We start from the raw sequence: 17872 nt of genomic DNA on the forward strand, positions 1-17872 counted from the left end.
CCTCCAATAGTTAGAAGTTAGTGTGACACTGCACCCCATATTCTTCATAGTGATATTATATAATTATGGCATAATTATGGTGCATTTTGTAAAAGTATGTAGGGTGTCACTGGAAAAGTTATGATTTGCTGAGTAGGATTATCCTATTTGTATACATGTATCATTTTTGTATCTAAAGTTGTGAATATTGACTATGTATTTGTATTTCACATGTAGTCACACCTGTGTGATACCCACTAGGCAAGATGCTTCCAGTCTAACTAGCTGATTATGAAGAGCCCATTCAGGGTAATGGGCCACTAGGGAAAACAATAGGCCTTAGAAACAATGAGGTGTCTGGTGACACCTTAAAGACGAACAGATTTATTTGAGCATAAGCTTTCGTGGGTAAAAAACCCACTTCTTCAGATGCATGGAGTTAGTCTTTAAGGTGCCACGGGACTCCTTGTTGTTTTTGTGGATACAGACTAACATGGCTATCCCTCTGATAATAGGTCTTAGGAGAAGCTTATCCCCCACCTGGTGAACTTTCCTATGGACTTTTCGGCCAGTCTGTAAGTAACGTCTGCTATGACTTTGCAAGATCATGTGACCAGATCACATGTCTCTGGACTCCATTTGGTACCTGTATTTTTCCCACACACTGGGCTGGGAACAGTTTTTGGAACAAAAGGTTCCTGCCCTATGCTAAAGCAATATAAGGTAGGGAGTGACATCATTTGTTGGTCTTCATTCCACCACAACTCAACACCTCAGAGAAGCTCTGAAAGAGAAGGACTTGATATGGGGGTGGGGAGCCCAAGATGCAAAGCAAATGCAGCTTGTCCCTTAAGAATCTGCAAGCCTACTTGTATCATCAGCCAGGGTGAGAAATTACTAATTTATATCCAATCTTTCTAGTACTTCAGGCTTAGTTTGTGGTTTTGTTTATTTACTAGGTAATCTGTTAACTACAAAAGATAGATTATAAGTGATAATAAATAAACTTGTTTTGTATTTTAACCTAAACCAGTGTGCCTTTAAGTGAAGCGTCTAGGGAAAAAAACCTCAGCTTGGTTACCACAAGTGGGCATATTCCACTCCACATCGAGGGAGGGGTGGACATATTAATGAGCTTACACTGTACAGCTCCCCATGCAGTGCAAGACAGTATAATTCTGGGTTTATATTCCAGTGTGCGGGGGGGCATGCATGCCCAGGGAGCTGGGTTGGTGTCTGCTGTTTGTACTCAGCCCAGTTTGGGTGAGTGGCACCACCTGCTGTCATTTTGGGTGATAACAGGGCCTGGGTGAGGCTGGCTGTCCCCCCAACCCAGCTGTGTCTCTTAGAGGAGCACAGTGGTTCCAACAGCTCCCAGACTGCACCCCAGGGGTGACAACCCATCAAAGTTAGTTTATGCCCCAAAGCTTTATATTCCTTCTAAAGCGGCTTTAAAATATATATTTCACACACACAATGGTAATTCTAGATATACTTGTCACCCATTTAAATGTCTCATTCTTTATTGAATCCTACTTAATTCTTAGCCCCAACAAGATCCTGTGGCAATGAGCACCACCAGTTAATTGTGCACTATGTGGGGGAAAATATTTCCTTTTATCAGTCTCGACTTTGCCATGTTGCAGTTTCAATGAATATCCCCTTATTCTTTTTCTCCAGAGAATTTTCTCCTCAGTTTATCTGTACTCTCCACACTTTATGGAATGGGAATAAAAACTTTCTGAAAAACAAGACAAGATTTTTTTGCTGGTCCAAGGCAAACAAGACTGCTTGTGATGTTGGCCATGAAAACCACTTACATCGTGAATTACCCATCTGCAGGCTTGGAACAGGAACAATGCAGACCTCATATTTGGACTGATGTTACCATTTAATGTGCTTTCCAGCAAACCATTCATAAAATTCATGGCTGCAGCTGATCCCAGTTACTGTGCTGCTTTTTGCACATTTGTCTTGGAAAGGCTATTTCACAACTTTATGAAACTGTGCATAGAAGAATAATGCTTGACCTAAAGCAAACTAAGGACCTTATGTTCCCATCCTTAGCTATATGTGGAGCAATGGTCAAACAGTCAATTACGTGCCATTGACAGCATATTGGGCAGTTTTCCAATCTTTCCCTCTCTAAAACATGTATCCCCAGAAAACAGACAGCTCTGTAGCATTAGATCTGCTCCCTTTGAAGTAAGTGGGAGTTATGTCATTGTTTTCAATGGGAACACGGTGAGACCCAAAATACAGAGCTGGATGAACTAACAGACCCTTATTTCTGTGAATTCTGATTTCTAGCTATTCCCCCAATCATTACTTGCTTCTCCCATCTACTATTTTTCCTCAGAGAGAGACACTGTGTGACTGTGGATTTAGGTACTTAGGCAAAATTCTCTCTCTAATAAAAGGAGGCTTGTTTTATTTTGGGTTAAAAACAAAATGGAGTGGATTTTTATTGCTGATGGAAGGTGACTAATTGACAGCCCTAGAGGCTGCAATTCTCTCTATAGCCATAGAACAAATACAGCAGTGCAAGCTTTCCTACCGTGTCCTTCAAATCAAACAACTAGAGCAACATCAGGGCATCAGGACTGGGAGTCACAAGATCTGGATTCTATTCCCCGCTCTGTCCGAGACCACAGACAAGTCACTTCACTGTTCTGTGCTTCAGTTTTCTCATTTTTAAAACCGGGAGAGTATTTACTCCCCCAGGACCATTGGGAAGCATACTTCATGTTTGCAAATTGCTTTCAGATCCTCAGAGAGGATCTGAAATATGCAACTACGAAGTATGTTATACTTGTGTTTCCCACATCTATTTAGTACTGGACCTTCCTGCTAGGACTGGCAATAAGAGGGTCTTTATTGTGCAGATATTTATCCTGAGGTGGACAGCTGTCTACTAAAAATTGAGCCTAAAGTAGGATTTCGAAAATGATTGCTCACCTGATGGAGTTGTGTTGTAAGAACAGACTTATTCCTCCCTCCCCCAAGTTTCTGCCCTCGTTTCATTGCATTAAATAACATGGTTTATGTAGTAAAGGATGGTGTTGATATAAACACATCATGCTTTGTACACACAGCACTAATCTGAAGCAAAAATGGAAGTGCCATTGAAATAACACTGGTAGAAAACCTTATTTCTAAGCTTCCCTTAGACTCGAATAAATGGGTAGTGTGAGGAATGTAGAAGGATAAATAGGTTATGGGAAGAAAAATGTGTTTGCAACATTGTTTCATCCACTTTTCAAAGACAGATTTGCCACAACACTTCTACTGTAGAGAGACAGAGATAAAGGATGTTCTCATAAATAAAGTGCTAGAGGCCATGCCATTGCCTTCCTATTTAGTGCACCTGCTTCTCATCACATATCAAATCAAGTCCAAAAAGTCTCCTGAGAACATCAGGAAATGCAAAATAGTCCCCTGACTTAAAAACAACAGCCCCAATGACCACACTGGAAAAAACCAACAGCTACACCATATGTAAGGTTTCCATGTCATATGGAAAGCCCAGACCCAGTCTCATCCTCACAGAGTGGCAGGTGGATCCAAACTGATTCAGTATGCCTCCATATTTGTGAAAGAATATTTTCATGATGAAGAAGATTCAGATGTCAGGGAGAATTCTTTACTGTATTAGGAAAGGAGACAGCTGCTATGGCGAGCTTTGGCAAGAAGCGATGTTCTGTAATTGAAATATCCAACCTCTAGTGTGCACCTACTCAAAACATGTCTTCAGCTCTGGTAAAATTGTTACAGACAGAAGCTTCTTAGTTAGTAGAGCCAGCACTGGATGCCTTACTTTTCTATATATGGCCAATTTCTGGCCTTCAAACATACAGTTCACAGAATGAGACCAACCAGGGAGACAGAAAAGACAACTGTGTTTATTCAGAGTGAAAAGATGGATCTCATTCTCCTTTCGCTGAACTATTTTGAGGCAATATTCCTTCCAAATCTAGATTTTTGGCTGCATATCTTTATCAAATGCAGACTGCAATGCCTGTTTTGCAGGTACACACAGCTGTTTGAACTTTGTGAGTCTGTCATTTTTTTTTTTTGCTTTTCATCTTCAACACCAGAAGCAGCTTTTAGTTACAATTCCAATCCTCAACAGCAACATTTCCAGTCTTTTTAAGTCTGAAATTTTGAATAGATTCTTCACTCTGAAAATGTGCCTATTACTGTTTGCATGTTGAAAAAGAGATTTTTTTTTTTTTGCTTGCACTGAAACATTGGAAATCTCTTTCAGCCCTTGCTAATCTGATAGATAATGTCTATTAAGATGTTAGAGGAAGAACAAAAACAAAAAACTCAGAAGCATTCAAGATTTCCCCTGTACATTTCATAGACTGTAAACAAAGTTTCATATGACTCAGGCAGGCAACTGTAATTGATCCATTTATAGTTCAACTCACTGAAAAACCTGAGGAAGCTTTCAGGTTTATGTTCCTTGTTTTCTGTTACCTTTGGCATTTGCCACTTGAAATATCTTTTTTTCCCCTTTTTACTTTGTTTTATTTATTGTAGATATCTGGGATGCCATGTGGCTTCCTGCTTAGGAGCCTGGTTTGATTAGTCTGCGATTCAGAAACGACATCCAAGAAACTTGTAACCTTCCACCCAGCAACAAATAAATCCAGCTACTAGAGTACATGGAGAAAGCATAAAACAAATAAGGTATTATAGCACCTATCAGTCTTTGCAAAAGGTAAATAAGAGTCTTCAGTGCAATAAGACACAAACCTAAAAATAAAAAAGTAATGTCATATTGCTCATGAACACAAAGGTTTGCACCTACACAATTCCCAGTTACATAGTGCACATACAGAACACATTTGGCAATAGTGTGACCAGACAGCAAATGTGAAAAATTGGAATGGGGGGGGGGGGGGGGGAAAGAGGAGCCTATATAAGAAAAAGACCCAAAAATCGGGACATCTGGTCACCCTATTTGGCAGACTTCTGACTCATTGACACCCTGGACTAATTCCTAATAGTAGAATAAGGGATCAGATTAACAAGCAAAGGCTTATAGAAGGCTTGTTCCTTGGTAGATTTGGTGTATCAATTTGCATTTCTAGCAAACTTTCTCTGATTTGGATGAAATAGAATAAGTTCTCTGTAACCTAAATGGGTTGGTTTGGATCAATTTCACCTCCAGAGGAGTGAAGCTAAGGGAAGAAGTTATTTTCCATAACAGACTTTTGAAACAAGAAAGATTTTTATGGGCAAGTCACTTTTCACACACAAATTCACTTTTTCACCCTATGTAAAGAGTCCAACACTTGAATCAGATCATACTTTGTCATCGCTGACATTTCAATATCCTTTTATTTATCTCACATCTTTCCCTATTGCATTCACCTCAGGCAGACACACAAGCAGTGAAATGCTGTGCAGAATTCTGAGAGTATTTATTTAAAGCTTTTGCTTTCCAGACAAATGAATAAGAATTGGTTACTGGGCATAAACTAAATGACAGAGATCTTGAGATTACAGAATCTGTGGCACCCACTATCTTCTCTACTTTTGTGTCTATTGCCACTCATTTAATTCTACTTCTTCCTCATTGAGAATGATCTCCACAGTCATTTATACTTAGTTTTACCATTTAATTCACACTTAATCACCCATCAATTTAGGATTAGTAATATTACCTACTAATAATACTTCATGCTTGTATAGCCCTGCTCACCTCAGAATCACAAAATGCTATAAAAACAAATTAAAAAGTCACATAACCCTCCTGTGAGGATCATCCTGTTTTGCAGATGGAGCAACTGAGCAACAGAGAAGTGACTTGCCCACATCACAAAACCTATCCGTGGCTGAGCTGGGTAGAGAACTCAGGTCTAATTCCCTGTCCAGCACTAATGGCTAGGAACTGCCTCTCAGCCTCACTTACATTGTAACTCTGTCTTGCAGAGCACATGGACACACTCAATTCACTCCCACACTCTGGCATTGGAAGAAAGCAAGTTAGCATTCATGTTAAAGAAATACACAAAATACATGTAATTAAAAGTATTAATTAGGTATCTGGGGCATGCTCAGGCTTTATAGTTAGATGCTGAACTCTGTTAGGGATTTAATTGCAGATTTTCTCTCTGACCAAAGCCAGGGGAATTCTATAGGTGGAGCTTGCAGCACACCTGATTATTTAAGTTGGCTGACCTTTCCCTTTATAAGGCCCAGTTTTCAGTTGATTATAAAACTTATAAGGGTCTGAGACCTCACAGGACCCTAGAGCCCAGCCTACAACCTCAGCTCGGCAATCTACATTGTAATGAAACAATTACATTAGCCCGAGCGCTGCGAGCCAGAGTCAGCTGGCACAGGCCAGTCAGGGCTGTTTAATTGCAGTGTAGACATGTCCAGACAGCCTGGAAGAGACCTCAAGATTCCCGAGTCTCAGCATTCCTCTGTGGTCATCAAGTACCTGTGAAACCCACTGACAGAGCAAGGCAGAGGTCCGGTGGAAAACATACTATGCGATTATATAAATTCAAGACTGTATCATAATGCACACACACAAGGAGGCTGAATTAAGGTTGTGCAAGAAACCATAATTCTGGTATTTCCTAACATTTAAGTACTTGACTTTAAACCTTACTGTTCTTTTCTGGAGGGGTTCTGGTTGTAGTGGTTTTTAGTATAATTCAGTATGGGACAGCACAGTACGTGCACATGCAGATCCCGATTCAGTTGTGGTGTCCCTAGCTTGACAGAGAGAAATGGGGAACAAATGGCCTCTAGGTATAGCAAGGAAAAGGAACCGTAGAACAGGCCAGAAAATTTTCAACAAACCTTTTTCTCTGGTTGAAAAAAAAAAATGCCATTTTGTCAAAACAGATACGTTTCCATGAAACATTTCTGTATAGACAAAATGGCATTTTTCAACCAGAAAAAAAGGTTTGTCAATTTTTTTCCAATCAATCAAATATAATATGCTTGGGACTGGTACCTCCACTGTCCTTTAGCATCCTCTTGGGAGTCCAATAGTGCCTGTTTTGCAAAGACCTGAGAAGAAAGTAAGATGCAGAAACCCAGAGGCCAGTACGGATGACAGACTCTTTCTACGCTCCCCAGCCCCTAAAAGATGCTGCTGCCCTACATGTGTCCAGCCTACTCTGCAGGACCTGGAGCATGGCCTTGCCTCTGCCTCACACCCTATGAATACATACTGGGAGCAGTCTGTTTACTTAAACAGGGCCCACAGCCTCCTTCCTAGAGCATCCCCCCCACTCCTTAGAGCTGGCCCCACGTTTTCCAATTCAAAATCAGCTCCAGTCACTCGTAAATAATTCATTCTCTCATTTAGCTTTAACTTCTTAACTAATCACATTAATATCATGCTAGTGGGAGAAGTTTCTTCCCCACTCCAGGAGTGAGTGCCTGGTTTATGTTCAGTCAAACTGTTTCCACCTCACTGCTCACACCTTTCTCCAGATCATTAATGAACACATGAAATAACCATCTTAGCACATAACCTTGAGGAATGAATGCCCTTATTAACCTCCTTCCACATTGACTACTGACCATATCTGTTCTCTACGTTCTGTCTCTTTAAGAGTTTCTAAACTATTTTGCCTCTTACCTCACGACTACCATTTTCTTTAAGAGCCTCTTATGAGGGACTTTATCAAAGAGTTTTTCCTGTTTTCCCATATGCACTAGGAGGTAGACAATACAAACCTGTTTCCCCAAATAGTCCGCTGACCTATACATGTGAGGGGTTAGGATTTGGTGGGTTTTGGTAGGATTTGATCTGGTCTATAGGTCCTCATGTCAAGGAGCAAAAGGAGTGAGACACAGTATCTTGAGCTAAGAGGTCACATGACTAAAGGAAGCCACTACAACAGCGGGGGAAACCACTTCTTTAGCATTTGTACAGGATGTTCAACATGCCTTCCTTTCGACCTAGTTCCCTTCCTACCTAAGTAGGTAATAGTGCAGTAATAGTGTGACGGGAAGGGGTAGAGAGGGCAAATGGAACTATTTTGTAAAGAGTTTCCAGCACTGAGTTAATTACACACACACACAAACAACAAAGACACTTGGTTCTTCTTCCCTGGTCCCAATAAAATGCTTGAAAGGCAGGAGGAAACCAGGGACTTGATCCTTACATGCTCAGTGTTGAAATGACAGTTCTCTCTTTGGCAGACCACTCATATGCTAGGGCAGTCACAGGCTGCTCTAACTTCCACCACCTAATATGGTCATACCAGCCCAGTATCTGTCATCCCAGAATACCTCCTATGCTGAGAACTTTACACCACTGGGTGCCCCAATGTTAGAACACTTAGAGCTGCCCTAAATAGGCAGCTAGTAAGTCCCCTTTGCACTATTGAGGTGGCATATGGCCTTATGGGGACTTACTCTATGCCAAGAATCTGGCCCCAGGTTTCACCTCTCACCCCAGCTCAGATCTACAGATGCCAACAAATAGGTTTACCCACCACTTTCTTAAAGTGTGGTGCCCACAACTGGACACTATACTTCAGCTGAGGCCTCACCAGTGCTGAATAGAGCAAATGTTTCCTTTCACAGGTTACATCTCCTCTTCCCCCATGCTCTCTTGCCTCCACTTATCCCTCTCTATTGTTTTTTTTCCCCATAGCGTCCAATCCCTCTTATTATTTAACACATGTGTTATGTTGGTGTCTAAAGGGCTACCAAGAATAGAACCCCATTGTGCTAGGCCAGAGTCCCTAGGATCCCTGCCCCAAAGAGCTTACAATTTAAATAGATAAGACAGACAAAGGGTGATGGCAGGCTGCTCTAATTTATGATGTACTAGTGGCCTCAGATAGCGTGGATGGGTCCTGGTATAGTGCAAGGGCACAGTGAAGACCTACTTTTTCCCCTAGTCAAAAGGGTGGGGATGGAGGATCCTTTACGTGGACTCTGTGTTCTATGTTGCTGTAGTCCTATGAAGATTTTAGTGCTATGAAATGCAGGGGAGAGTCTGAGGCAAAGTCTTTGTGGAACAAATCTGAAAGAGATTTTTCAGGCCTCCAATTTTTGAGAAGTCGTCTGCTTCAGAGATAAAATGTGCTATTTATTATGTATTTTGATATGCTGAATTAAAATATGACAATTAAAACAACTGATTGGCTACTGTTTCTAAGATATTTAAGTTTTTACATTTTATGTCTATGTATATTGTGTAGATAGTAGAGTTTTAATCATAAATTGTAAACCTAGGTCTTTTCATGTGTTTATGGTTGCTTTACATGATAATATTTCACCTCTCCTGTTTATGTAACACTTTAAAAATCAGCAAAAGGGTTATATAAATAAAATGTATTATGAAACAAAAGGCAAAAAAGTATTATGTACATAGTTTAGTCCTATTCAGTGTCTACTCGGTGCTTCTTGGCTTGTCTCTTGTATTCATTAAATGGAGCATCTCGTCACTGTCCAGCGATAGTCTACAAGCATTGATGGGCTTCATTTGCAACAATGGAGAAACGCTATCAGGGCAATGTCCTGGTGAAATCGCTCGCCGTGCTCATCGCTCACTGCTCCGCAGTTCGGTGAAAAAAAATGTAGATGAGAGTGCAAAAAATGTATCTTTAGTGACATGTTGCAACCAAGGCTTTTGTATGCCTTGAGGAGGATTTCCACAAACAACCTGTAGTTGTCTGCCTTGTTGTTTCCGAGAAAATTTATTGCCACTAACTGGAAGGCTTTCCATGCCGTCTTTTCCTTGCCACGCAGTGCATGGTCAAATGCATCATCTCGAAGAAGTTCACGAATCTGAGGACCAACAAAGACACCTTCCTTTATCTTAGCTTCATTTAACCTTGGAAATTTTCCACGGAGGTACTTGAAAGCTGCTTGTGTTTTGTCAATGGCCTTGACAAAGTTCTTCATCAGACCCAGCTTGATGTGTAAGGGTGGTAACAAAATCTTCCTTGATTCAACAAGTGGTGGATGCTGAACACTTTTCCTCCCAGGCTCCAATGACTGTCAGAGTGGCCAATCTTTCTTGATGTAGTGGGAATCTCTTGCACGACTATCCCATTCACAGAGAAAACAGCAGTACTTTGTGTATCCAGTCTGCAGACCAAGCAAGAGAGCAACAACCTTCAAATCACCACAAAGCTGCCACTGATGTTGGTCATAGTTTATGCACCTCAAAAGGTTGTTTCATGTTGTCATAGGTTTCCTTCATATGGACTGCATGACCAACTGGAATTGATGGCAAAACATTGCCATTATGCAGTAAAACAGCTTTAAGACTTGTCTTCAATGAATCAATGAACAGTCTACACTCATCTGGACCTGAACGATGTTGAGGGCTGCCATCACACCATCGATGTTGTTGCAGGCTACAAGATCACCTTCCATGAAGAAGAATGGGACAAGATCTTTTTGACGGTCACGGAACATGGAAACCCTAACATCACCTGTCAGGAGATTCCACTGCTGTAGTCTGGAGCCCAACAGCTCTGCCTTACTCTTGGGTAGTTCCAAATCCCTGACAAGCTCATTCAGTTCACCTTGTGTTATGAGGTGTGGTTCAGAGGAGGAGGATGGGAGAAAATGTGGGTCCTGTGACATTGATGGTTCAGGACCAGAAGTTTCATCCTCTTCCTCTTCATCTGATTCAAGTGAGAATGATTCCGGTGCATCAGGAACCAGCAGCCCTTCTCTGTGGGGTACAGGGCGTATAGCTGATGGACTGTTTGGATAATGCACAGTCCACTTTTTCTTCTTTGACACACCTTTCCCAACTGAAGGCACCATGCAGAAGTAACAATTGCTGGTATGATCTGTTGGCTCTCTCCAAATCATTGGCACTGCAAAAGGCATAGATTTCCTTTTCCTGTTCAACCATTGGCGAAGATTTGTTGCACAAGTGTTGCAGCATATGTGTGGGGCCTACCTCTTGTCCTGATCTCCAATTTTGCAGCCAAAATAAAGGTGATAGGCTTTCTTAACTTTTGTGATGCAAAAGTCACTTCACCACAAACATAGCAGAAGTTATCTGCACTGTTCTCACTAGTACGAGGCATCTCTGCTCACTTTGGCTAAACAGAAATGTGTCCCTTTGCAAAATCAAACACTGACAAATAAGAGAGCACGACACTGTATGATTTCTAGAGCGGATATAGGGCAATTTGTTCAGCAGAGTGATGTAAGCTTCGTTATGATTGCATCATCCATGACTTCTAGGAATAACATGATGCAATTCATATCATGTATGACGCAATACCAGCTTCAGATTGCATCATTCATTGTTCTGCCTAAAAAGCAAGTACTGTCCAAACCCAGTCATAGATTTATTCATAGATCCAGTCAAAGATGTATTTTAGTTATTTCTGGTTTAAATTGAGATCCTTTCCCTTTATAACTCACTTATCTGCTGCCATTCCCAAGTCAAGGGTCGTATATACTGACCCAATAGCATATCTTGAAAACTAGAGCCAATCAACAATTTTAAGCATCATTTTCGTTCTCAGTGATCCAGAATTAGTAAAGTTTGACTACATTTATTTCAGAAGCATTTTGGCTGTAGAGCAGTGTAATTGTATATCAAGGGCAGCAATACAACAAAAACCAAGAGCCAGTTTTAAAAGATGTACAGTTTGTGACAGTTTGGAAAAGTAATCTGGATAATACAGCTGCTGTCAAAAGTGGTAGTGACAGCTGGATCAGAAGACATTTTTAAATTTTTGATGGGCTCCATTTCTTTTTTCATGATGTAATGGGACATGATGCAGCAAGTCATTTGAGGTTAGCATCACTTCATAATGGGATACACCACAAAATGTTCAAAGTTTCTGGAGTGGGAGAAATGTATTAGAATCACTCTGTACAAATTATTTAAAATAAAATCTCTTTATCAACTCCTTAAAAACTTAAAGGGATGGTACTTAAAGAAACTCTAATCCATTTGTACAAACTTCAGTATCTGAGGAGGGAAGTAAATTGGGAACTGAAAAAATTGTAATGAATTCTGGCAATGAAATCCCGGCCCCACTGAAGTCAATGGGAGTTTTGCTAGTGACTTCAATGGGGCTACTATTTTGTTCTGGATGCGTGTGTCTACGTAGGCACGTGACAGATCTCTACTGGATGGAACCATAGCTGCTAAAGAAGTTTCTCCTCAAGCTCAAAAAGCTGGGTCCCATGTTTTTGAAGCAAGAGGATTTAGTGTTCTAATTTTGCTTTGGCTATAAAGTTTCACGTGGACGTGCTGTGTTGTATAATGAACCACCGTGAAATCCTGGGTGGCATTATATGTGTTATTTTGTACATTCAGTTTCACTATTACGAGGAGGTTTTTAAAGGTGTGTGAGACAATTTAAAAAAATAAAACTCTTTATTAAGAGTGGAATATGAACTGGCCTGCTGCCACAGATGACTACAGGGAACAATGTGCATGAAAACCCCTCTGTTGCTGCATGGTTGGACCAGATTCAGATGTGTAAATGGTCTGGACACGTTTTTAATGAAGTGGAAATTCATTTATTTCAGTGGTGAAATTGCTTGACAGTGTACAGTCCTTACTGTAGCATGCAAAGAAAGGGTTGTGGGGAAATTTCCTTTTCTATGCCTGAATTGTTTAACTAAGAACAATTACTTTGAGTGCTTAGTCATTATTATTGATTGCATTGCTACTTATTGAAATTAAGCATGTGCTTAAGTGCTCTGTTGAACTGGGGTCTTAAAGCACATGCTTAAATTGATTGCTATTCAGCAAAGCACTTAAGATACTTAGTTTAAGCACATGCTTAAGTACTTTGCTGAATACAGGTGGCCTACCGAATCTGAGCTGTAATCACAGAATCATAGAAATGTAGGATTAGAAGGGACCTCAAGAGTCATTCTCCCAGGCTAAGGCAGGATCATGTATATCTAAACCATCCCTGACAGGTGTTTGTCTAAGTTGTTCTTTAAAACCTCCAGTCATGGGGATTCTACAGCCTCGCTTGGTAATCTATTCCAGTGCCTAACTATTCTTATAGTTAGAAAGTTTTCCCTATTATCTAACCTAAATCTCCCTTAGGACAAGTAGTAAGGACTTAATCTGCAATACCTTCAGTCGACATGAAAAACAATTGATCACAGTCCTCTTTATAACAGCTCTTAACATATTTGAAGATTATCAGGTCACCCTTCTGTCTTCTTATCTCAAGATTAAACATACCCAGTTTTTTAATCTTTCCTTATAGGCCTTCTTTCATTTTTGTTGCTCTCCTCTGGACTCTCTTCAGTTTACCCACGACTTTCTTAAAGTGTGGTGCCCACAACTGGACACAATACTTCAGCTGAGGCCTCACCAGTGCTGAATAGAGCAAAATAGTTACCTCCTGTGTCTTACCCCTGGTCCCCACTAAACCCCCACTTCGGACTAAGGTACGCAAATTCAGTTAATAACGTAGCTGAATTCGAAGTACCTTAGTCCGAACTTACCACGGGTCCAAACGCGGCAGGGAGGCTCCCCCGTCGATGCCGCGTACTCCTCTCGCCGAGCTGGAGTACTGGCGTCGACGGCGAGCACTTCCGGGATCGATCCCAGAACATCGATTGCCTGCCGCCGGACCCTCCGGTAAGTGTAGACGTACCCTTACATACTACACTCCTGTTAAGAATATTTGCCTTTTCTGCAACTCCATCACATTGTCAGCTCATATTCACTTTGTAATCCACTATAACTCCCAGATCCTTTTCAGCAGTACTACCACCTAGACAGTTATTCCCCATTTTGTAGCTGTGAATTTGATTTTTTCTTCCTCCAGGTAGTACTATGCCCTTGTCTTTATTGAAATTCATCTTGTTGATTTCAGACCAAATCTCCAGATTTATCAAGGACATTTTGAAATCTAATCCGGTCTTCCAAAAGTGTTGGAAACCCCTCCCAACTTGGCATCATCCACAAATTTTACATGCTGCTCCATTATCCAAAGCATTAATGAAAATGCTCAATAGTACCAGACCTAGGACAAACCCTGTGGGACCCCATTGGATATATCCTCCCAGTTTGAGGGTGAACCATTCATAACTATTTTTTTAACCATGATCTTTCAACCAGTTGTGCACCCACAGTCATTTTATCTAGGCCACAATTCCCTAGTTTGGTTATGTAAATGTCATGTCATGTGGGACCATGTTTACAACCTTCCTAAAATAAAGATACGCATGTCTACTTATGCCCCGATATCCACTGTATAAATTCTGCTGCCTAATGTAAATGTTCCCATATCAACTTTATTTAACAAATTTTCCTGACTCTTGAGAGATAACCCTGTTTATCGCCAAAATCTTCCTTTAAACATGTATAGAAAAGAATTGAGTTAATTTGAATTATACATACATCTGCAGGAAACACTGGACTCCTACTCCTGCTTTAACACATCACGGTCCATTTTACAGTATGACTGGTGATTCATTTCAATACAGTACTACTGGTGTAAAAAAAAAAGGGGGGGGGTTGTTTACTTTTTCCTTCTGAATGGTGTTTTAAAAAAAGTGCAAACATTCTAAACATTATATTTAATAACTGCTTATTTAGAAAGAATCCGTTTCTCTAAACATAGAATTGAAACAAAGGTAGAATTAAGCCATATTAGATTGAAAATGCCATTTAGATTGCCTCTATTTTGTAGTACTTGCTCCCTATCAGATTCCCACTAATTCCCAAGACAAATTTCGTCTTGGGTATTCCCACCCCTCTCCCTATAGTGCCAGCTGGATACAGCTTTTAATCTTGCTTCTTATTCTAAACTGGCCAGTCTCAGCTTTTCTTGGTCTATGACCCACAAAACAGTCAACAGTTCTATATATACACACACCACAATCCCTTGTGGTCAAAGACAGAGCACTGTTCAAACACTTTGGCAAATACAAATGAACAAGCATATATAATTGCAGAAATCAGGACCAGGCCGAGAACAGAAAAAAGGTCAAATTTGTCAGATAATTTATTTGTAATGAATAACTTTGACCAGCTCTACTCACTGGCATTTCTCGAGGAGAACCATATTTTGATTGATAACTTCTCCTATTCCCTGGGATTATCTGGTTGCAATCAATAGGCTGACAGTTGATATTCCTGGGATGTGCTAGTCATTATGTGTATGGAAAGCCAGATTCCCTTGTGTAGCAGATAAATTACTGTTGACTGCACCCACTTGTGTACCCTTTAACAGTTATTCTTTTTGCTAAGCTCCTAAGCCTGGATATTTGGGGAGATATTTTTGTGAACCCAAATAAAAAAGTAGTCCTGCACTTGGTTTATATTACTTAGAGATAGGCAAACAATTCAGAGAAAATACATTAACTTTAAATTTAGCCTGTGTGTGCGCGTAGATGTGTGTGTCGGGGGAGGAGGGGGAAGCGGGCATGTAGTCATTATTTGAAATTACTCACATTTTAAGAAGAAACCCCACTGCCACCACTTTGGAGGGATCAAGAACAATTCACTACAAATATTCATCCCTAGACATTCAGACTCAAGCTGTAAATGATCATAAGTCACATGGTATTGTTTTTATTACCCGATTGGATAAGTAAAACTCTTAACTCTTGTGTGCATGTTGCAAATACAGTGGGTCAGACTGTTGTTTGCTCATTTAACTGCCTTTGTTCCAGGGCTCCATTAGGGGGCTTCCTTTGCACCCATCTTACTTAAAAATGTGCCACTTGTGAGAGTGCTCAAATGTGTCGCTGCAAATTCACTGTACGCAAAGCTTTTATGGGAATAAAACTTTGATCACTTATAGAAAGCAAACACAAAAGGGCAAATTTGAATTCAGAAGCAAATTTGTTTTACATTTGAGCAAATATATAGGGATTTTTTTCCTCAGCAGCAGTCATCCAGCCTTAGTATTTATGTTTTATGCCAATATGCACAAAGGTGACCCCTTCTCACAAGTTTCTGGATGCATTAACATCTTCAAAGATAATTAATATATAAGAAACAATCCTGCCATCAGTACAGACTCCAGGAACTGAATGAATACAGAGACTAAACTGCCCTCTTAGGGCTGCTGGGAGTTTGCCCTGAGTAAGGACTTGCTGCTGTCCATATTATACCAGTTCTGTGGGTAGATAGCTTCATTTTCCAGTACTGTTTCGAGCACCATTCCTTCTAGAGGCCACATCCTCAGCAGGTGGAAGTCACTATAGCTCTGTTGGGTTGGATTTTCTAAGCAATTCTTAGCCCCTTTATACTACCCAGGAGGCACAAAGGGTCTGGAAACTGGCTGCAATTGGACAACGAAGAATTCTCCCGTTGAAAGTCATTGCCCTGCTGGTGCAGATGTGCCGCTCCTCTGACCCTTGTCTCCTGTTGTAGGGCACATGTCAAGGGAGAAGGGGTGTGTGTGGGTACACACGCGTGTTAGAATCAGGCATGAGGCTATACTTTGCACAGCAACTCGTCATGGGCATAGAGCCCATTAAAGATCTTAAACTTGCTGCATAATTTAAAATCTGTCTGTCAGCAGCTTAGAGTTGTGTCAGGCCTCAAGGAAAGAATCTAGCTCACTGATTTTAGCGGAACTACTAGTTTACACCTGGTGGGGATCTGGCTGTAAATTCTCCTTTAAAATTGAAAAGTGCCCACAGTGAGAAATATGAATTGAAAATAATCTTCTGTATTACAAAATAGTACCACCAGTGGGTGCAGTCCTTCAGTCCCTTACTGAGGTGACTAGTCCTTACTCACATGAGTCACCCCATTGAAATCAATGGGACTTCACACTTGAGTAAGAGTTTACAGTATCTCATCCTTAGTTAGTAAAATTATAAAAATTGTGTTTATTAATTTTTTAAAACCTATGAAAGCCAGTAACAAAGATATTCATTTTCTCCTAGACAACCACTACAAACTACCCTATTTTTCTAAAACAGTTCCACTATCCAGTGTCGTACGCTTTTTTTTTTTTTTTTAAACACTATTGTCTGTTGCTTAATTCACTGAATATCATTTTCAAAAAATTATTCTTATCTGTCACAGCAACTCACTCGGTGCTGGAGTCTTCTGAATTTCCAATTTACTCTTTGTCTAAAAAATGGAATTTCATCTCAGGAATCCAGGTTCTGGAAACATTAATTAACAAGAATTCCACAAACCCCCACAATATTAGTTTATACTGTCTTCCTTTGATCCAAATTAATCTTCCTATATAAGAGAGAGAGAGAGAGACCTATCTCATAGAACTGGAAGAGACCCTGAAAGGTCATCAAGTCCAGCCCCCTGCCTTCACTAGTAGGGCCAAGTACTGATTTTTGCCCCAGATCCCTAAGTGGTCCCCTCAAGGATTGAACTCACAATCCTGAGTTTAGCAGACCAATGCTCAAATCACTCAGCTATCCCTCCCCCTAAAAATGGAAGATTTAAATCAACATATTTCTACCATATCTTTGCACAGACCTGCTCTGATGTATAGACTGTTTCTAAACAGCTTGAAGAAATTTAATTTAAATTTAATTTTTCCAGCTAGTTAAATTCAAAATACTAAATACTTCACTGCTTAGCCTTCATTCTTGTTTAAGCCTGTGTGTTGTCGTCTTCATTTTCAGCTGGGTCACTGGTTTCCAGAACAAATAATTCTATCTCCTCTCCGATGAAATTATTTAAAATTGCTTTTCTCCTGAGCACTTCCAGAGATCATAAATTAAACACAAAGACCACTTCAGGTTTCATGTTAGTTCTCCAGCCAATCATGAATACCTCAGGCAAATAAACATGAAACAAATCATTAAAAACATAAGTGGATCATTCCGTTTTAATTCTATGGGGGCAAAATCTGCTGTACTACTGTCTCCTTACAATTCACCCAGGCGGAGGCATTTTATTATAGTTTTTGAACATACGCTCCTTGTCACTGTGGTCCTGTGGTCCCAGCACCTCCAA

Source organism: Trachemys scripta, chromosome 11, assembly GCF_013100865.1.
Source record: "Trachemys scripta elegans isolate TJP31775 chromosome 11, CAS_Tse_1.0, whole genome shotgun sequence".
NCBI classification, from domain to species: Eukaryota; Metazoa; Chordata; order Testudines; family Emydidae; genus Trachemys; species Trachemys scripta.